Source organism: Squalius cephalus (assembly GCF_949319135.1).
Source record: "Squalius cephalus genome assembly, chromosome: 9".
In the NCBI taxonomy this organism is placed as follows: domain Eukaryota; kingdom Metazoa; phylum Chordata; class Actinopteri; order Cypriniformes; family Leuciscidae; genus Squalius; species Squalius cephalus.
In genome coordinates this window covers 11,072,217-11,094,686 of record NC_137130.1, presented here as the reverse complement: position 1 = coordinate 11,094,686, position 22,470 = coordinate 11,072,217, and the positions used below count along the sequence as shown (strand labels likewise).

Genomic DNA, 22,470 nt, shown 5'->3' with positions numbered 1-22,470 from the left:
TTTATTATAATACCAATAACTTATGTAGATTTAAAGGTACGGTAGGCAATTTTTTATGAACACTTTTTGTTATAATGGTTGAAACTATCTTCACATCCTAATAGCAATTAATAATAGAAGTGGTCTAAATATTAAAAACATGTACATATATCTTCGGTGGAAGTCTCAGGACCAAAAAAATATTTGTGCAATCAATGCATTCGGTTGAATACAATGATAGGATTCCCTACCTGCCTGTCAACATTTGTATTTCCAAACATCTGCGTACCCTGCTCGCGCAGACAGCCCACGTCATCAGCGCGTTCTGTAAGGCTATGCAGAGTTGTAGACAGACAGTCACTGAGCGCCACAAACTGTTCCTCCTGAACCTAAACAATGAGCTTATGCTGAATTCACGTGTCGTAACCATAAAAAATGTTAAAAAAACGTACGGCCTTTAATACGTTTTTGTCTCCATACACGGAAATTACCTTGATTGCCAGTTGTTCACAGAGCAATCAGTTGTATCCATATAAACGGATGCTACATCGTTAATAATAATGGCTACGTAAACAATCGCTATATTGATGGTCAATTCAGACAGCAATCGGCCCTCCAAAAGCAATCGCTTGTTTTGCTTGTTCGGCCATACAGAAACTATTATTTATACATCTTGACAACAAACTCTTGAATGTTAGTGTATTCTTACTGTTATGGGTGAAATGTGACTTGGACTTTTTGTTGGACTTTTTGTTGTGAGCTTCATCCAGCTATACAATTACTTGGGAAAGTCAAGTAGTCAAGGGACTACATCTACCCTTGCTAATGACAAAAATCAATTTCAGTGAGGCTTCTTCATAGAATTTGGTACTTTCACACAGACATAGAAAATGTTTTTCAGAAGAAGTCTGAAACATGAAAAAGACCCTGGTGATTTGTCAAACACATCAACATACAAGCTTTAATTAGCTTACAAACAGCCAATTAAATATGTCAGCCTCTCTTACAGTTTCTTTTGAAGAAAGGAAAAAGAGCCTCAGGCTGTGCTGCTCCATAAATGGCTGCAATGAAAGTTTCAGCCCTTTCTCTGCCAGAACGCTCCTTTTCAAAACACTCAATTTCTGACATAGAATAAAGGGATTTGACTTGAAAGGCTCCCTGACTTTGTCCACGGTCACAGAGACAGAGAAGCAGAGAGCGAGGAGCGTCGGGGAGACAAAAACAAAAGACAAAAAGAAGAAGGAGAATAGGAGGACAACCTCATACAGATTCTCCAGGAAGACTGGAGATCTCTATTATGACTTATGAGTTCCTGTTAAAGAAAGCTGTAGCCTACTCAAGTATGAAGCAGATGATTGAAAGTGGAACTCTGAAAAGAGTCTTCATTAAAAATTAACAAATAAAACATAGCGAATGTATACTAAATACTAAACTTTCTGAATGTTGATGAATGGCTGATAAATCTAAATCTAAATCTAAAAAAAAAAAAAAGTCTCACCATTAAAAGGCATGTCCAAAGCACATAATTATAATGTTCTCTATATAATTTTATGTAGCATATATTGCACTGCACATTGCACTTAACCATAATTTCCTTTTTGAAGTTATTTCAATCAATTCAAAACCATCATAGTGAACAGTGCGCAAGTGTCTCAGCTGAAGGAAATAATCCATTGTTTATCGCCCTTAATATATCGGCCACATTTTCCAATAACATTAAAAATGAACATATATCGGCCGATACCGATATGGTGGTCAATATATATCGTGCATCCCCAGTTTCTCATGCTTCACTTAGATAATGGCATCTGGCAAAGTGTATTAAACAAGCAGAAACCACTTACAGAGGCATCACGAGCATGTCATCTTCGAAGCTGCAGGGCTATTGCAGAAATGGGTAGCAATCCTTCGGAGCCTTTGGAGAGAGAATCAGAGGAAGCACACAAGTGTTATATTTAATGCTAATTTAGTGGTAGAAGGTATGCATCACCCTACACTCTTAAAAGTAAATGTACTTTATTGACATTGATGGTTCCATGAAGAACCTTTAACATCCATAGAACCTTTCCATTACACTAAAGAATCTTTGTAGTGGAAAAAGGTGCTTCAGATTATTCAAATGTTCTTCACACTAAAAAAAATTGTTCTTTTAGAAACTGTTTACTGAAAGGCTCTTTGGGGAACCAAAAATGGTTCTATGGCATCGCGGTGAAAACCCACTTTTGGAATACTTATTCTTGAGAGTGTACACTCTTAAGAAACCACTAACTCCTTCAGTGGAATAGAAACCGAGGCCCTGGAATGCTGTTAAAAAGGAGATCAGAGCACAGCTACTACATTGGGTTTTGTATGCTGCACCCCTATGACCTGCATTATTTACTTGAAGTACCCCCTGAGATTAAGTAATACATTAGTAAGAACCACTAATGATCGTTTCCATAGAGTTTTTTCAAACATTCTTACCACCCTTTACCCTATCCTGGATGTCACCTGTTTAACAAAAAGTCAGGGTTGCCAACCATCCCACATACACAACAATTCAAAAGTTTGGGGTCTCTAAGATTTTTTTTATGTTTTTGGAAAAAGTCTCACGAAGGCTGCATCATTTTTATCAGCCATTATTCCAGTCTTCAGTGCCATATGATCATTCAGAAACCATTCTAACATGATTTGTGGAATAGATGATGAATAGAACTGTATTTATTTGTAACATTAAAACATTATATAGAACTGAATAAAGTGTGAATTTCTTTCAAAAAAGATATAGTACAGACCCCAGACTTTTGAACGGTATGATGCAATACGGATCGTCTTGTATTAAAAGATGAAATGCTGCCATTTGTCCCATATAAATATGGATGAAAATATAGAGCGTGAGACCCGAATACATGAAGTGCATGTCATTCAAACTAAGTTTGAAACAAATTATGTTGAAAGTAAGAACGCTAAATATGAGATTAAGCAAAATGCTTTGAAAATGTCAATACAACTGATTAAAATTATATGATTACTGTTACATACTGTAAAATATAGTTTTAAAATGAAACATAACACATCTATAGGTGAATTCATGATGATATTAATTCATTGTCCAAAAGTTCAAGATAAATGAAACCTTTTTCTTGAGCTCTACTCCATTCTTATCAAACTGTGCAATTAAAAGTGCACTATGGCATGACAACATCAGTTTCTGTACAGATAAGAGCAAAGCCCAGTTGTTCAGGACTTAATTAAGATTAGGAAGAGCAAAGAGAGAGGCCGCTCCACTTCATAAGCCTCCACAGACCAGGCACTGGGGCTTTGTGCTCTCATCGTCTAGCAAAGGTTAGTCCAGCATTGTATAGTGCAAAGCAGAGAGTCGGAGTAAGACACCGGGCCAGAGTAATTAAGGAGTAAATAATGAAGCCCTTCAACGAACCCCTGCTCCTATGATCTGATTGGCCGGCGTGCCAAGGCATGTTCAATAAATCAATTAACAACTACTGAGAATTACTGCTTTAAAAGGTCACTGAAATCGAGACGTTTCAGCCACAGGCCGAACAACCTCAACATCCCCAGATTCCACAGGTGGCTTATCTTCCTATGTCCTTTTTTATGACACTCAATTATACTGCTTTTTTCTGTGCAGGCTTTAAAAATGAAATACCTTTTTCGATTACATTTTTTTATAACTTTATTAAAAAACATGCAGGCTTGCAGCTGGCAGGAGTGGATTATAGATCAGGTGGCCAATGAGGCCAGTGCCCCAGAGTCTCAGACTGCCAGGGGCCTTCAATGCCTCAGGACATGCTGTCCGAAATTGGAAAAGGAAGCTGAACCAGGGTGAAAATAGAGCAAGTTGACCACTAGACCCCCAGGGCTAAATAAAGTACAATCTGGCCAATACTGGTCAATATTTTTATGTGGAACAAAACAGAAGATCCTTTGAAAATTGTTTTTTTTTAAATACAAATCGAGGGGGGTTCATGTTCTTTTTGGACCCTGTCGACTCTCATATGAACAAAAACAGCAGAAACATTCTTTAAAGGGATAGTTCACCCAAAAATGAAAATTCTTTAGATCCATAAGACTTTCGTTCATCTTTGGAACACAATGATCTTTCGATGAAATCTGAGAGCTTTCTGTCCCTCTATAAACAGCTGCAACTGACACTTTGATGCTTCAAAAAGAGATTGTAAAACAAATCCATATGAATTGAAGAGAGATGATCGTTTTACATGATGAACAGATTACAATTAGGCTTTTATCAACACACACATCAGTTGTGGTAAATACTGTAGAAGCTCAAGCCTGTTTGCTTGGCGTGCGAGAAACAGTGAGGTTCATTCTTGTGTGTTACGCAGCACGTTTGAGCTTCCACAAGAGGTTTTTTCTCGTGTGTCAATCAGGTTCCGTTGAGCTCCTGTTTATGTTTGCTGATCAATGTTTATATGTGAATAAAAGCCTAAATTTAATCTGTTCATCATATAAAGCGATTTTTCTCTTCAGAAATTTTGGACTAAACAGCTCAATTCTTATGAATTAGTTTTACGATCTCTTTATAAACTTTTTGAAGCGTCAAAGTATCAGTTGCGTAGCTGTATGGACAAACAAAAAGCTCTCAGATTTCATCAAAAAGATCTTCATTAGTGTTCTGAAGATGAACAAAAGTATTACCGGTTTGAAATGACATGAGATTGATTAATTAATGACAGAATTTTTGGGAGAACTATCCCTTTATGTATATCTTCTTTTGTGTTCCGCAGAAGAAGGTCATACAGGTTTAGAATGACATGAGATAAGTAAATTATGACAGATTTTTTCATTTTGGGTGAACTATCCCTTTAAAACAAAGTGGTCTTGGGGGACCATGATTTGACTGGCCGTTAGTATGGACTAACTTGCACTGCACACAATGAAAACTAAATGAGAATGTTAGCCTGGTATAAAATACATTGAATTATGTACATTTCCTTAAAGAATTTCCATGAAATGCCACTAAAGAGCAATTCTATCAAACTGCTATAAAATGAGTAATCGTGGTTAATGATATGTGATAAGCTTTGTTCAAGGCTCTCTTTGGGTAATATCAAGTTTAAGGTTACAATTCATAGCTTTACCATTTAATGCTTTTTCACAGCTGGAATAAGCCCAGGAAAATGATTCATTAAAGGATGACTAAATGAGGCTTATGCTAATCACCATGTTGAATGCGACGAACTGCACACTGTGGTAGGAATACGATGTGCCGGCTCAATCTTAAGCACGTTGTTGCTCGGGTGGGGGATGGCAGTGCACTGTGGGCGTACTCTCCAAACAACCAGGTGTTCACTGTGGGATAAACATTTGCTAACAGGCTCCAACAAGATCCCCAGGGCCCAAGATTAAGGGAGTCTAGCGAGCAACAGATTCAGAATGCTGCTGCAGGTGGGAAGGAGGGGGTGAGGCAAGCTGGTTTGATCTCAGAGTTTTAATTTGCCTGTGACTGTAGCAAAATGATTGTGTCGCTTCAGCAGTAGTTTTTCCGAGAAGATGATAAAAGTTGCTCCTTGCATGTCTTGTTCAACCTACTGCTGGCCTTCCAGCTCTGAATGAGTATAAACTATAAATAAATACTGAAGTGGTTGCTGTTACACCGAATTCGACAACAATTTCCCTTAAAAAAAAATAAAAAATATATATATATATATATATATACAGTGGTGGTCAAAATTGATGGCACCCCTGATAAAAAATAAATCTGCAATGTTTATCCTTTTGATCTTTCCTTCAAAAAATTCGCAAAAATCTAACCTTTCATTGAAGTAAAAAAATTGAAATTGGGGGGTAAATCACATTATGAAATAAATGTTTTTCTCCAAAACACGCTGGCCATAATTGTTGGCACCCCTAGAATTTTTTATGAAACAAATATCTCTGAAGTATATTCCCATTAATATTTACCTTTTTTAGCACACCAGGGTGACTAGGAACATGAAATTGTCCAGCTATGACTTCTTGTTTCACAGGAGTTTAAATATGAGGAAACACAAAGGCCAAATCCCCTTAATCATCCATCACAATGAGTAAAACCAAAGAATATAGTTCTGATGCGCAGCAAAAGATTGTTGAGCTTCACAAAATAGAAAGTGGCTGTAAGAAAATATCTAAAGAATTGAAAATCCCCATTTTGACCATCAGGGCAATAATTAAGAAGTTCCAATCAACTAAAGATGTTACGAATCTGCCAGGAAGTGGACGTGTGTCTATATTGTCTTAATGGACGGTGAGGAGGATAGTTTGAGTGGCCAAAGACTCTTCAAGGATCACAGATGGAGAATTGCAGGGATTAGTTGAGTCTTGGGGGTCAGAAAGCCTTAAAAAAATTATCAAACAACCCCTACATCACCACATGTTGTTTGGGAGGGTTTCAAGAAAAATCCTCCTCGCTCCTCCAAAAACAAACTCCAGCATATTCAGTTGTCAGACACGACTGGATCTTCAAAAGGGACCGGATTCTATAGTCAGATAAAAAAAAAAAGGGGGGGGGTTTGGCAGCAAACCCAGCAGATGTGTTTGGTGCAAACAGGGATGAAGAGTACCCCATGCCTACGGTTAAATATACTGCTGAATCTTATATGTTGTGGGCCTATTTATTTGCTGGAGGTCCTGAACATCTTGTTCAGATACATGATATTATGGATTCTAGCAAATACAAACAGATAAAAAATCAAAACCTGACGGCCTCTGCTAGAAATCTTATAATGGGCCGTGGTTGGATCTTCCTTCAGGACAACGATCCAAAACAAACATCAAAATCAACACAAAAATGGGTAGCTGAGCACAAAATGAAGCTTCTGCCATGACCGTCCCAGTCCCCTGACCTGATGAGTGGAATGAACTGAAGAGAAGAAGCACCAACATGAACTTGTGAATCTGAAGGATCTGGAGAGATTCTGAATGGAGGAATGGTCTCTGATCTCTTGTCAGGTGTTCTCCAAACTCATCAGGCATTATAGAAGAAAACTCAGATCTGTTATCTTGGCAAAAGGAGGTTGCAAAAAGTATTTAATAACAGGGTGCCAACAATTATGGCCAGCGTGTTTTGGAGAAAAACTTTTATTTTATAATGTGATTTACCCCCACTTTCAATTATTTTACTTCAATGAAAGGTTAGATTTGTGTGAATTTTTTGAATGAAAGATCAAAAGGATAAACAATGCAGATTTATTTTTTACAGCCATTTTTTATCATATTTATCAGGGGTGCCATCAATTTTGACCACCACTGTATGACAGCGCTAACCTAAGCCGATAGCTCACAAATATTTATAAAGCTACACAGTGACAAGGAAAAGGAATGAAGTTTTATTAAATGCTATACATTTCTAGTTTTAACATTATTTGTTGCTTTAGATGTTCCACTTTGAAAAAAAAAAAAAAAAAAAAACATTAGTTTTTTTGACCACTGAAAATATGTACAACTTAATTTACTAAGGAATTTAACCTTATAGGACCTTAAAAATATGGATACCAAAAGAAAGTGGTCCCACTTTAAATTGGGTGTCCTTTACTACTGTGTACTATTTAAATTAATCATTTGATACAATGCACTTATTGTTTACATACATGTTTTTACATTGTATTTATATATATTTTTTTAAATACCTGCATGTAATTACATCTGTAATTACTTTGTTATAACATCTATAATTACACTGTTGACCCTTCCCTTACACCTTAACCCATTCCACCAAACCTGTCCCTAACCTAACCCGTATCCCACCCCAGTAAGAGCAAAAGTGTTTTGCAATAAAACATGAACACAATAAGTACATTGCACTTATTTTTTGATGTACATAGTAGTTAGACACCTAATATAAAGTGTAACCAGAAAAGTTTGTTAAAAAAAAACAAAATATAAAAGGATATTAAGGGATCTTTAATACTTCTTGAGTTACAAATATTAACTAAAAAAATATTAACAACATCAAAAATGGGCCGGCGAAGTTTTCAAAATTTGGTTGATTTGACACGGAATGACCCTATAATGTAAAGGAAATATTGGCAGTATATAAGGAAACAAAAAAGATATACAGTATATAGCAAATTTATGAACAAACACCAATGGAAAATGCTTTTTGCAGCCACATGTACCAGCAGTAGGGCTGTCACTTTACGTTCGAAAATCGATTGCACAATCGCTCAGACCAACCAACACAAGTTTCGAAAACGAAAATAGGGAATCGATTTTAACCAAATATGTACACTTAATTTTAAACAAATTAAACAAATAAAAAAAATAGATGTAACAAAACTCACAAACAAGCAGAAAAAGAAAATAAAGAAAGTGCAAAATTCCCACCAATTTTACGTGCAGGCATAGTTTCAATCGGTTTCAATCGGCCGATTGTTTTGCCAAAAACAATGGAGGACAACGGCGATCAACCTGTGCGACATGAGAGACGAGTGATAACCCCTAATAACTTGAGGAGTTCGATATGGAAGCACTTCGGCTTTTGGACTGTAGATCAAACTATGAAGAAGGACAAAGTGGTATGCAAACTGTGCGATCGTGAGTTCCCATATCACAGCAGCACTACAACTATGAGGGGGCATATGCAGCTTCATCATCCAGATAAATACAAAGAACCTAAGTGTCGGTTACGTTCAATTAAAAAAAACACATGGCCTGTTCTCAAGTAAGTCCAAGTTTCATTTTTGAACAGTTTTTTGAACCCTGTTGTAGACTGCGACAGATGTTTCTAGTCCACAGTCTGATTTGGAGAATGTAGCGGCCCTGCGTGTTTATCCTACACGAACTTCACTTTCAATGTAGGCTAGTCCTTCAGTGAATTTTAAGTTTTATTTTCCACCTCTTTTTATGGGCTACAATCGCCTACGTATAGGCGAAATTTGTTTGACATTTCTAATCGTAAACACAGCCATGATGAGATCTGCAGTAATGTTTTTCATTGATGTTATGGCAGTCCACTCTGCTTATTGTTTTTCGAGAATGTTACACTCCTGTTTGTTATTGTGCACGAAACTTCACACCAATAAATCATCAGAAATATTGCTGACTTGTGCGTCTCAAGCGCCCTCTTTACGTTCGTCCTAATGCCTGTTAGTTGTCTGTGGATTGGCCTATATTTGGCGTTGAAAATGGAAACGTCTTTAGAAATGGAAAATCGATTTTACAATCGATTCAATGAACAATTATGTCTCAAAAATTTAACAGGATTTTTTCACAAAGTGACAGCCATAACCAGCAGGGGCAAACTTGACCATGCAAACCAACCAAACTCTGGCAGAATTCGGAACAGTAGGCCACATGTAAGACTATGCTAGTATGCAAATTCAGACTTTGACCATTTGGTTTGAGCATCCTGGCAAGTCGTGCAGAATTTTTTATCAGCTTTTTATAAGGGCTGAAAGTGTTAAATCTGATTTGGGCCATTCCATTTTATGTGTTCAGATCAGTCTCATTGACACTCATATATACGATTCATGACAATGTGACCCAAGTGCAAACCACTAGAGAAATATCTCTGCAAGCGGCCTAAAGTCAATGTCACCCTCATTAAGAGCCCAAAAGGTTTCCGTTTTAATCATTAAAAAAAAAACATCCTGCAGTGAGCAACAGCGGGCAGCATCCATAGAAAGATGGCGAGGTAGAAACTAGGACGGTGTAAATGTCAATACTGCAGGACTATATGTTCCTGCACATCAATTTAAGTAAAACTAGCAAATGCATCACAATCCTGCAATGTTAGCAGGATCGACATGTTATGGTTTTTCATATGCGAATGTTAACACAGATGATGTTATACGAGTCATTTACAAACATGAATATGAACAAAAGACTGAATCTGAAGGGGGGAGGGAAACAGAACTTATCATTTAGACTATAATGTGAACATAGACATTGTCTATATCAATTGCATGAAGTCAGCAGGAGGCTGGGTATGCTAGACCCACACAAAAGGTAGCCAATGAAAGGCTGAGAGACGCGGCGGTCTAAAGCGAGAGGACCTCCTGGGTCGGCGGCCCAGTGTGACAGTGATCGGAGGAACTGCAGCTGCAGTAATTATACCTCCCACAGTGGATCCAATAACGCCCACCCCTGAATCAATGCAACAAGCCTGGAGTGGCACCACAAGATGGGTACATTATTTGTCGACAATTTGTGCTTGACGTCTCAATTAATATATGTAACATGCTATCTGTCAACAACATACTAATTACCGGTATTTACTATAATATATTAATTTGACTACAATTATCTTTAATTAATAATGCACCAGTCTGAGAGAGAAAAAGAAATCTCTAAAGTTTGCCCCTTCCTCAACTGCTAGCTTAAGTAGCTCCTCAAAATTTCAGTTTAGAAAGTTTGAGAAGTTTGAGGTCGGTACAAAGTCTCTTTATTCTTATCAAGGCTGCATTTATTTAATCAAAAATAAAGTAAAATAGTAATTTTGTTCAAATTTTAAATAACTGATTTCTATTTTAATATATATTTACATTTTCACCATCATTACTCCTTCAGAAATCATTCTAATGTGCTGATTTGGTGCTCAAGAGACATTATTATCATCAATGTTCAAAACAGTTGTGCTGGAATAAAAAAAATTCCATGATTGGTTGATTAATAGAACGTACAAAGGAATCACATTTGTTCAAAATAGAAATATTTTGAAACATTATAAATGTCACTTTTGCAAGTGCATTCATTATAAAATTGTTCATTTCTTTCAACAAAAAAATCGTACTGTCGCCAAACTTTTGAACGGTGTTGTATTTTGTGGTTTTCTATAATGAATGCTTTTAAGGAAGAACTAATTACTGGATTTCACCATTTGGTGAAAGATACACAGAAATAACTTCTGTGAAATGGTTTCTGTACACCCACTTGCAGTGACTTGCTTTAAAGAGTTTTTCCATGTCAGCCTATTATTTTTTTAATATATTTCAGATAAACCTGCCACATGGTCAATGAATGACAGACCTTTGTCTACCTTTGTGGCTGTTTTAGTCTACAGGCTGTTGTAGAAGTGGAACAGACTTAATGCAGATAGTAAAACATACGGCTACCCAAAACTACATCCAACTTGTTGAATATTTCTGATACATTTTCTTTACAGGCTTTCCAACTTGAACCACTATTTGTTTTGGAATTAATATCGCCCATAAAATTCTTATGGGCAGATAGCCTATCAATAGCAGAGTAAATAACATCCGAGGGAAATTACATTATATCACAACTACGCTGAAAGCTAAATTATATACCCATATGTTTGAACTGCATAAAACATTCCTCAGTAGACAGACACATTCAAATTGAACGTGTCTTAGGAGGAAGTTGAAGTAATATATGTGTGACTGAATAATTCCTGAAAGATTCCTGACAATGAGAGGGCATTAAATTCCAGACTAAATTATGAACAGGAATAGGACAGACTGCACGAGAACATAAAGTGAAGCATGCAAATACGGGATTTCACAGAAAGGTGCATTGGAATTGCTTGAGCTTTGCAGAGCACCTTAATGCCTAAAAAGTCTCCATTGTAGTCTTCAGCGCCCGTCTGTGCCGACCACATCAAACATCAACGACATCAAAAGCCGAGATCACAGCAGAGCATCTATAGCACTCAATGCCTGGTGCCATCAAAAGTTGACCTATTTCAGTTTATGCCAAATAACTTGCTTCATCTCATTGTTGGAGTTCTGAAGCTAATGAACACCCTGGAACTTTTCTATAATGAAAGTGAATTAAAGTCAATGGATGAAGTGCCAATCCTGTGAGTAATTACTGCCAGTCAGATGAATCACAAAACCAGAGAATGTGCTCCCTCTTCTGATGGTCAACAGGGTGATTAATGATGCAGAGTAAACCTCTCGCTTTAATGAGATCATTACAGAAAACAAATAACCCCTGGATGGCCGACCTAACTGTCTTTTCTCCAAAACATCGGGGGCATGCACTTAGTTTACTTAATGTAAACATGTTAATCCATCTATCATTTCTCAATATGACTTCACAAGCTCTTTGAAATATTATAAATCCTGGACTGGAATGAAGGAGCAGGCACTCAATACAAAAACACATTACTCGTCACAATCTAAATAATTCAGTACTCTAATTATTATACTGAAGCATCTGCTTTGATGATTAAGGGGCAGTTTCAGAAAAAAAGGTACAAAAGCTGTCACTGGGACAGTACCCTTCAAAAAGGTTCTAAAATGTACCATTTAGGTCCTAATATGTACACTTTTGGAACTAATATGTACACTTTTGGTACCAATATGTACACTTTTGGTACCAATATGTACCTTTGAGGGACTAATATGCACTCTTTAGGTACAAAAGTGTACCTTTTGAAAAGGTACCGCCACAGTGACAGCTTTTGTACCTTTTTTTCTGAGAGTGAAGACACAGTTTTCAACTAAAAAACGAAAAAAAGTTGATGCGTTCATTTATAAGACAACGGCATTTTGGGGGCCTGTAAACTCTAAACTGGGGGCCTCTAACTAAAACTGGTTTCAAAGTGCAGGTTTTGAAAACAATACCATTTTTGTCGCTGTGTAAACTACAAAAGCGTGAATTTGTGAAAACGGTGATATCATCCTAATGCGTATTACGCGTTTAGTCTCTAGGCACGTAGTTTTTACTTACAAAATGACCTTGCCAGCTACTGCCCTGCCAGCATAATATAGCGTTTTTAATTGTTTTCGCAGATCCATGGTTCACATCCATGGATCGTTTTGACAACGCTGTCGACTGTGCGCGAATAACGCAAAGGAAAAACGTTTCCGTTTTTAGTACATCGTTGTTGTGTAAATGTATGTTTAAAAGTTGTTTTATGGTTACGTAAAGTAAAAAGTTATATTCTTCATTTGGGCATGATCTTGCAGCTATAACAGACTGGATAAGTATAACAGACAATATACCCAATGAAGCTAAGCGGGACTGAGCCTGGCCTGCAGTTGGATGGGACACGTCCTGGGTAAACTAAAGTTGCTGGTAGAGGTGTTAGGGGCTATTCCCACAGAACATATTTTTGCATTCCACTCTGCTACTTTTCCATCGTTTTGCTAAACAGTAGAGCTAGGCGGACACGTTTGACTGTTGCGCTCGCGTCTTGTGTCTTTTGCAGCGTCTCGGACGACACGCCGTTCTAAAATGCGCCTCTTAAGTTAAAAGAAGTTTTTTGGGGTTTTTTTATTCTCTTTTTTCCCCCTTCCACTGCTCTGCATCTCACGTTTCTGTGTAAATGGCCACTTAAACCAGTAGGGAGTGCTAAATCTGCAATCTGTAAGGGTGCGAACCAGGCCAAATTTCCCCATTTGCCCCAATCCAAATTTGCTATATCACACTCCTCTCCACCAAAAACTGGTGTGTGGCAAGCATTGTGGCACACTATGGCCACAATGTATTATCTACATGGATTCTGCACATTGGTGAAGTTAAGTTTCGCAAGTGCTTGGAGTGCCTGAAAGTCAATAAGGAAATTCTTTTTTTATTATTTGAAAGCTTGAAAATTTTCCAATCAGCTAAAGCAATAAATAATTATACAATCTACTCAGCACAAAGTATTGTTATTCATCTGGACATGTGATATGTATCTCTGTCATGTTGTTGAGACAGTCAGTCTCTGTTGGCTGATGTGCTCTCCCAACTACGTTACAATGACCTCTGGCTGCATTCTACATCCAACATGATTGTTTTCCTTTGCTCTCCTATCACAGTGGGTCAGACAGAGCAGTATTGTGCACTCTGAGCAGCAGGGAAGAGGTTCTGATCAGTATCATCTCTGTCAATGTCATAATTAAGACTTCAGAGGGCAGACGTGAAGTATAGAGATAATTGACGAAGGATCAAACGTACACTCGCTCACAGATAAATGTCTGTGGGGTCTTAGTGTTCATTAGCGGCGGAGATCCAAAATAGATAAGCAACACATTTGGAGATAGTGACTAAAGGGTTGGTGGTTTAGCTTTTGAACATAAGCAGTGCGACAGAAGTCACATTTTCTCAGCCTTTCTCAGAAGTCTCAGCCTTTTCTTCTACAGCAAAAATTGCAACCAACACCAACAAAGCAGCACCTGTCTGCTTCATGACATCACAGACAACATAAAACCTGCTGAAAAGTCCAGTTATTGTATTCTGTACACATAATTAAAAGATAAAAACAGTTAACGTTGAGACTCCTGCATTCTGTTCCATTCGACAACACTCAGCCTTGCTGTTTTAAATCACTGGCGAACATTAACTATTGTAGACCAGCCTGGAAATTCAAGCAGGTCAACACTTATCTTATCAGTAGGGAACCACTGTCACCATGAGGCTTTGAATAAGATTTATTATTTTTGAAAAGGCAAAATAAAGAATTGATGTTGCAGATGAAACAATTCTGACAACTGATCTGATATTCCGCAAGGACTTATTTAACTGTCAACACTGTCAAAAATATCACTGCCAGAAATTGGTTTGTTAACAAACACTTCCAGTATAATAAAAAAATGATGTTTCCATAAAGCACTCAAACTGTTTTAACATGAGTCATTTACGGCCATGTTTCTGATTATTAAATCCATCTCTCAAAGCCTGATCCATCCTATTCATTAAATAAGAGGTGCTCTTCAGGGTAGTTAATGATTACCCATCAATTCAAAACCCCACTCTTTGCTCATTGTGACCATGTAAATCTATCTCAAAAGAGATGTGATGGGGGAAAAAAACATATCTGACATTGGCATTGAATTCACTTCTATTGAAAGTGGCACTACCTTCCAAGTGAGAGAGAAGAGAGAGGGGAAAAAAGACTAAACGCAGCATAACGGCAGCACAAATTGTCCGTCTACGCTTAACAAGCTTCTATTTTATGTCTTGTTTATTCCACTCACAGCACAGTGGCAGCAGTTCTGTCATTTTACAAACCCTAATAAACAGAAGAACGCTTTTGTAAAGTCAAAGCATGGGCTGCAGCTACATTGTAAACTGCTGAGGGCTGCCGGGCACGGTGCCAACTAAGACGCAAAAAGACATGTTTACTGTTAACAGTTGGAGGGAGATGGGTTTTTTTGGGGGGGAGACATGTGAAGTTGGCTCATGTTGGCTTAGCCTTGGATCTAAACCTCCAAGCATCAGCTCTGTGCATTTATGGAATGATCAGCCCACCCTAGGCCAGATGAAATGGAACTGGTACCCATAGGGGGTAGAGAGTCTGATGAGGTGGCCCTTAAGCTTCTTTCCCATGAAAGCGTAAGTAATGGAAGACTTAAATTACATTGGTTCCATACATGTTCTCAGCTGGTGAGTCGTGACCCGAAAAAGGGATTGCAGGTATTTTCTGATAGAGGCACGGCCAGCAGGGGAACTGAGGTATGCTAAAATATTAAAATGCCACCAACCACATAATCAGGGGTGCACATAACTGGTGCGCATGGAGAGGAATTTTTCTCCATCTCTGGTGAGATAGCAATCATGATGATACACATGTTTACATTTACATTACATTTAATCATTTAGCAGTTAAGTGTTGGACTTAGGGTTGGGTTCAGAAGCAGTAGTGCAAACTTATATCATTCTCAGTTTATGAATCTAAACGTGTATATCTACCCATAGTATTTGAAGGATAAAGCTAGGGGATTGATGATGTAAGCAGCTCAATTGAGTCTAATTGTAATCTGAATAACATGCGACTCACATTGATCAATGAGGCCAATACAGTCGAGCCAGACAGATAAGGTATGTCTGATCTCAAAAAGTAAGTTCAGGTGGTGAAAAATGAAAATCTGATGCATTTGCTGTATTTCCTTTAAACCACAAAGAAAAACCCAATACCAAGATGACTCTGAAGATCCTATGCATTATTTACACTCACCATATTGATTTTTTGGGGGGTTACATTATGTACTCTAGGGACATATTGCCTGAATTCACTGATCAGCTGAACCTGTTATCCATTGCTCCTCCAGAGGGTCCTCTATCCACCTCTATGAGCACCTTTGTTCTTCAGAGTGTGTTGGCATGCAGGACCGTATCCCTCTTTAAAACCTCTAAACTTTTAATATAAAAACTCACCTCTGGGGAAGCTTTCAATGGGGCCCCTGTCCAACATCTAGCACTCTACTGTTAGAAGGGGAGGTCTATTAGGAGGTATATTTACTTGAAAACATCAAACATTTTGCTAGCCTGATTTACACAAGTGTGCTAGTGTGGCACTTCCTTCCTAGGATGTCTTCCTGTGCATGCCATCTTGCCTTAAGGAATGAAGAAAGTCAGGGTATCACAGAGGAGCACTTTAGGTTGCAATTCAGTGAGCTATAAAAGCTTTATAAATGAAATTTGTCAGGAAACTTAACTATAAAGGAAGTACAAATCCTAAAACACTACAGTGACAAGTTCGCTATTGTTTTGACATTAGCTATGTTCAGACTACTGCACACTAGGGATGTGCCTGAAGCTGAATACGTTATTCAGAAAGTATGGATAATTACTTCAAAATAATGGTTGGACTGATTATCCAACAAGCACACTGACAAAGAGATATTTTTAAGGAACATATCTGAAATGAATGCAGTGGTGATTATGTGAAGCCATTATGACTACTGTGTGAAATTTATGAAAGCAGTGTAATTTCAAGTTCAGAATTCAGACTGGATGGCCACATTTTACCCCATATCTTATTAATGTTTTTTTCAGCTTTGTTTTACATAAAGGTTATAATAAAACAGAAATTATTTCATAAATTATACAAGGTATTTCATATGGAAATTATAAACAAATTAAAAGCTGGCTATTGAGCTGGCATCATTCTAGATAATTTTGTCATTTCAACAGATATATACAGTACACAGACAATGGCTTCACTGCACACCCCTACAGCTTACAATAATTATAGCATGAAACATTATACTGTATGAAACATGATTCTATGAAGCAAACTGTGGATTGGCATCCATGCCTTGTGCTATAGCAAGAAAAGTTGTATAAAGATAAGACAGCTGAAGGAATTTCCATATGGGTTACATGAAAATAAGACAAATGCCTGAGAACCACTGTGAGCTGCTCTTGACTAATAATACAAGGACAAGGTCATCCATCTATGTTTATAGATTTTGCACTGAAATCCCCATTACAGGTTATCTCAAGTGAATTAAGAAAGCCATTTAGCAGAAAACCATCACAGCCCAAGGATAATATTAAGATCCTGACATTACTCATTACCCTACAAGGGCACAAACTTGGAAGTTGGAAGTGGGGACAGGTTCTTGAGTCATTTGCCTGCATTGCCCACAATTGTAATTTCACAAGAAAAATGATTTGCATCAGATCTGGTTGAGTGGTAACCACTTCTCACGCTACAAAAAGAGAGATCATAACCATGACAGAATAACAGGCTTTAGGATTCAATATTTTCAACGGATCAATTGATTCAGTTCATTCACATAACCCCTCTGAATGATTCAGTTCACAAAACAAGCATGTCTAAATAACCGATACGGTTCTCAAATTCAAGTAACTGACTTTAATTATTGTTTTTTTTTCCTCCTTTGCACAGTACACACACTATACCGCATAAATACTGTGAGTAGTATGCTAGTGCTTGTTACAGATAATGAAAAGCCATGTTCATAAAATAACATGTCAACCTACACCACTGAGCGTTCTTCCTCTATGTAATTTCCAACAAACTTGCAGCAAAAGCCAAGCCCTCAGATTCCCCATACATTTAACTCATCGGTATTGGTTATTAACCTGCATAAAAACTTGTTTATTCAATGATGAGTACAAGATGGGATTAGCATTGCTCATGGAGATGGGATGGTCCCTGGATGTTCTGTTGATCTGGACTGGGCATTAATCACTGTCAAACAGGGTTCAGTCTATTGATGTGTTTGAGACAGACCTTCGTGCCCCAACCAAGAGCTACTCCTTATCGCTATAGAAACAGCAACCAACCACACTACATACAGGCAAGACCAGAAAAATTGTTCTTGGTACTCAAAAAAAAAAAAAAAAAAGTACTACTGAATTGACAAAGTTGGAGGCCAATGTTACAGCCAAAACATAAATGTACACTTAAAATGCAGTCTTTTAAGTACGAACTTACCTGATAGGTCTAGCTTTTTATATCTGTGGTATGCTTAAACACTTCTGACTTAATATAAGGCCAAATATGTATCACTTTTCCCACGGCTATACGTCTGATCTTATCGTTTTTCCCTCATGGGGGCAATTTATAGACTTTTATGGGATGTAAGACATATTGGATCAACATCTGGAAGAAAGGCAAGGCCCCAAGAGGAAGATCACTTCAGGTCAGAGAGATAAGAGGCTCAATCCACGGCATGAATCTTGAATGCACCTGATAAGTGACTCTGGTGGCTTTTTTTTCCCATTTGGAGGCCTTTTGTTCATTCGTCTTGCTCTATTCAAGTGGCTGAAAGCAAAGGGCAATTAATATCTCATTTTACAGCCAGAGTTTACATGTCATTCTGGATCGAATTACCTATCAAAATTAAATATCAGAGTTTATACACTTCTGAAAATGACTGTCAGCCAAAAGATGAAAGAAAGAATTGTCAAACTAAATAATAACCCATCTTTTAATTGAGCTGAGCTGAATGAAATTGATTTTTCTGTTGCTGTTAAAGGTTGTGATAAAACAAAAAATCAGGTATGCAAACACAGGATTAAAGCAATCTTTGCTTGTATTGAACTTGAAATTTTATTTTAAAATTCATCAACTCCTAATTTAAGCAATTTAACTAAGCTTTTCTTTTCTAGGGTGTTATTAATGTTACTAAATACTAATTTTAAAAATGAAGGCATTTCACTGAACATTTAAAATTAAAAATAACTTAAGAATCAGATGATCGTTCTTTTTTGCAATAATAACAATAGTTATCCATCACAAAAGTATCTCAGTTAGGACAAAGACATTAAGCACATTTTTTCAGTATCAAGAAAACACCCCAATTAATATAATCAAAACCATTTAGCAATTCTTTTTTTAAAACATTAAATGTAGTCTCTATATGAATCAATCAACCCAATTGGTGAATCTACTGAAAACTGTATTTAAGCTATAGTAGAAATCTTTAGAAAGTAGAAGACTTTATAACTGCCTTTTATTTCTTATTTTAAATGTAATTTTTTACTCTGATTCAGAGACAGGCTTCCATATCTATAGAGTAACAGATCATTTGCCTGCAAATAGCTCATTCCCCTTTTTCCAACAGAAAGAAATGAGTGGTATTATAATGAGACATTTTACCTTGTGAAAAAGATATAGGACAGAACACGAACATTTCAGGGGAGATAGCAAAGTACCTCAGACCTGGGGTATTAAATCACTAGAATGGGGACAATGTTCCCACCGTGCTCCACAAAAGCACTAACACCCATCTCCCATAGTTGTGCAGGGTCACCCATTGCACTGAATGGGCCCCCTTTCTCCAGCTTTTGGGGGCTTCACCAACAACACCATCAATGGGAATAGTGTTCCTCCCCCACAATGGGCAAATCAACTGTGGGAGCATTTTGGTCTCTACCCTTTTCCCCGTCTCCTCATTGAAGCCTCCTTGGACCGAACAATGCCAAAGAAAAGATGCATGCCTTCACGTCCGCTTACATACAACTGCATCCCTCCCTTGACAGCGGGGCGGAGAAAACCAGCTTTACAAATATTAAAATGACAATCCACCATTCACCATGACAAACGACAAACAAATAACTTGAGTTCTCCAACTGGAAGCATTTGCATCTAGATACGCTTTCCATTTATTGAAGACATTTCACCACACGTCTGACTGGCTTCGGGAGCTGACGGAAACTCTTGAGAGAAAACTTCAGCCTGCTAAGGGACAAGATTTCTCAATTGCCAAAAAGGTGTGATTAAGGACGTATAGCGTTCGTTTAATTAGAACCCACAAGAGTGAGCAATGCGTCTCGCTTGATTTGTGTAAAAACATCTCCATGACAACATAAGACATAATTGTCAGTTCCAAGGCTTAATTGTTTGTTGCATTTCAGCTGCCGTCTGTCTGCAAGACATTCTGCAAAAAAACCAACAACAAACGCATTGACAAGATAAGACTCCAGACAAATTGAGCGCCTTCAATCACATCAAGTATTAATTAGGACTGCAGACAGCGAGCAGCTCAGCCGTATCACAGATCACATTTCACAGACCGAGTAGTGCGCAGCCATCCGTCCACACCAGGTTTCTGACATTCAGAAGAGTTGCGCTATGGACAGTTGCACATTTGAAAACAATATTTGACCAGGGTTTATCAGAAGTGAACAGACCAAGACGATAATCCAGCACCATGATTTGTTTTTCCAGTTGAGACCCAGTTGAACTGTTTGGGGAATACACTTAATTCAACACACCCCATCATCCCCCCCCCCCCCCCCCCCCCCCCCCCCTGCAAACAAAAGATAGCAGGGCGTTCCTACAATATTCTTGAGAAGTGGCCAAGGGCCACCAAACTCCTTCTGTTCCACCCCTTGATAGCAAGAATAATAATGAAGCAATTCATGAAAAGCAACAATTCACACCAATCACAGCATCAAAATGGAGAACATCACAAAAACCTTTATTCCCTTTCAGAGACGGCCTGGGAACACCATAAGCTAAGTTTCCGCTTTCAAAACCAATGACACCATGGGTTCAGGATATGTTGCATTTCCGCCTGATAATTCTTTGAACAGTTAAGTTAGCACTTTTGTGTTGAAACATTTGATATCTTCAAAACTCTTTCTCTCTTCCTCTCTCTTACAATACTGGTAAGTTACAGGTGTGACATGGCTCCAAAATAATGCAATATACATTAAGTAGGCCTACATAAAGATCCTACATAAGAAAATGTAACAAAACATCCTAATGTACATTACTAATGACCAAAATAAGAAGAAATGTATTTATTTATACAAAATAAATAACTTGTTTTTCACTGTAAATTATATTGTAATTTGTAGTTTTTACTCACAAAATACATACATTGACAGTATTTTACAGTAAAATGAAATATAATGCAATGTTAAACCATTTACAGTTTTTCACCTCTATAAGGTAACTGAGTAATCAATTAATAAAAGAAAGAACACAAGCGCATGGTTTCCAGGTTAGGAAGATTAAGTAAAACAATGCATGAAAAATGTATGTAATCTCTGATTGTGGAATTAAAACTGCCTGTTTATCAATGCAAGATAATGGAAATATCCTGAAAACATAGGCTATAATCAGTCAACCCTCTGTGGACACAGTAAAGCTCGAGTTGCCATTGGCTAGTACATTTTTATTTTACTTGCTAGATTTTCCATATAATGCAAGAACAATGATACAAATTAAATAAACAGTGCTTTTCAGGATTTTCAGGTAGATCTAACAGTAGTTAAATACAGATTAGGTACAGAAGTTAAATAAAATGTAAAATAACAATGCATAGTTTTCACTGTATAAATTAAATATAGTTGAATACCTATTAAAGTTATAAAAGTTATTCAGTCAAGAGCAGTGAGTGATTTTTTGCAGTGGGTCTTTTGTTGTTTGATTAACATTAAAAACACAGACAGTAGCAGGAATATTAGGCTGCTGTCACATTAAGACAATGCACGGATTCAAAATACTGATACTGTTACACAACACGTGCTGTCTTTCTAGTTCACTTAAGACATTACGACTGTTTACTGTAATATTTGCCAAGACTGGCATTTTGACATAATTTTGTGTGAAATTGTTCATTCAAGTGCAAGAAGTGAAAGAGAACTCAATTTAGTATTCACATGTTGTCAGACGTGGCTTTTTGGGGGCGTGCTTCAAATGTGTGCGCGAGTACTGAAACGAGTGCGTCTTTTTGCGCTTGAATTTTTAAATTGCTAAGGCTTAAAAATGCATGCAAATGTAAAGAAAAATGCATGCAAATCCAGCACTGGCCTGATCGAGACCGTGACAGTTCTGTCAACTCTTGGCCATCGGGCAGTCCTTATTGTCGAGCCCTGCATTTAGATCTTACGTGTTAATTCTCTTCACATGGCACATGTGTAAGTTTCTCTTTCGTAGAGTGAGTGTGTGAGAGAGAAAGCAACAGAGGGCTCTCTCAGCCAAGCGACAGTGCGTAAAGCTCAGCAGGAAATTAAATTACATTTGCACCTAACAAATTTTTTGTCTCTAACTCAATCACAGGCGAGTGAAATCATACAATTTATTTATTAAAGACATTTTTTAGTCGGCTAGCGTGAAATTTGGTTAAGAGAATCGTGATCAAGATTAAAATACAATTATTGTGTTCTGCATGAACGGAAAGTTTCACAATGGCTACTTACAGCACTAAGAAGTGCATGTTAGAAACCTTCCTTTAAATATGTTTAAAAAAAGTCTCAAGCAATGTGTCAGGTCATAAAGTGTCAATCTACATTGGCGGTTACCGCGTACACCCTTCTAAAGTGCTTTGAAACACAGCAGTGTGCATATACAAAAAGTGAGTTTGAACTATAGCTCTTGAGTGTAAAATAAAAATC

At 37.5% G+C, this 22,470-nt stretch overlaps 1 protein-coding gene across 4 annotated transcripts in view; it reads right to left on the bottom strand.

The window, feature by feature from the left end:
* sema5ba (sema domain, seven thrombospondin repeats (type 1 and type 1-like), transmembrane domain (TM) and short cytoplasmic domain, (semaphorin) 5Ba) overlaps window positions 1–22,470 on the bottom strand; it is a 207,036-nt gene that overhangs the window by 113,411 nt on the left and 71,155 nt on the right. For 2 of the 4 annotated variants that reach the window (XM_079880360.1, XM_079880364.1), the window contains exon 2: window positions 1,824–1,894. The exons of 1 other annotated variant lie outside the window; for it this stretch is intronic. The gene's annotated coding sequence lies outside the window, so the exon portion shown is untranslated. Of the gene's footprint in view, window positions 1–1,819; window positions 1,895–22,470 lie in introns of those variants that run through there. One more of the 4 variants, XM_079880363.1, reaches the window with a different exon arrangement.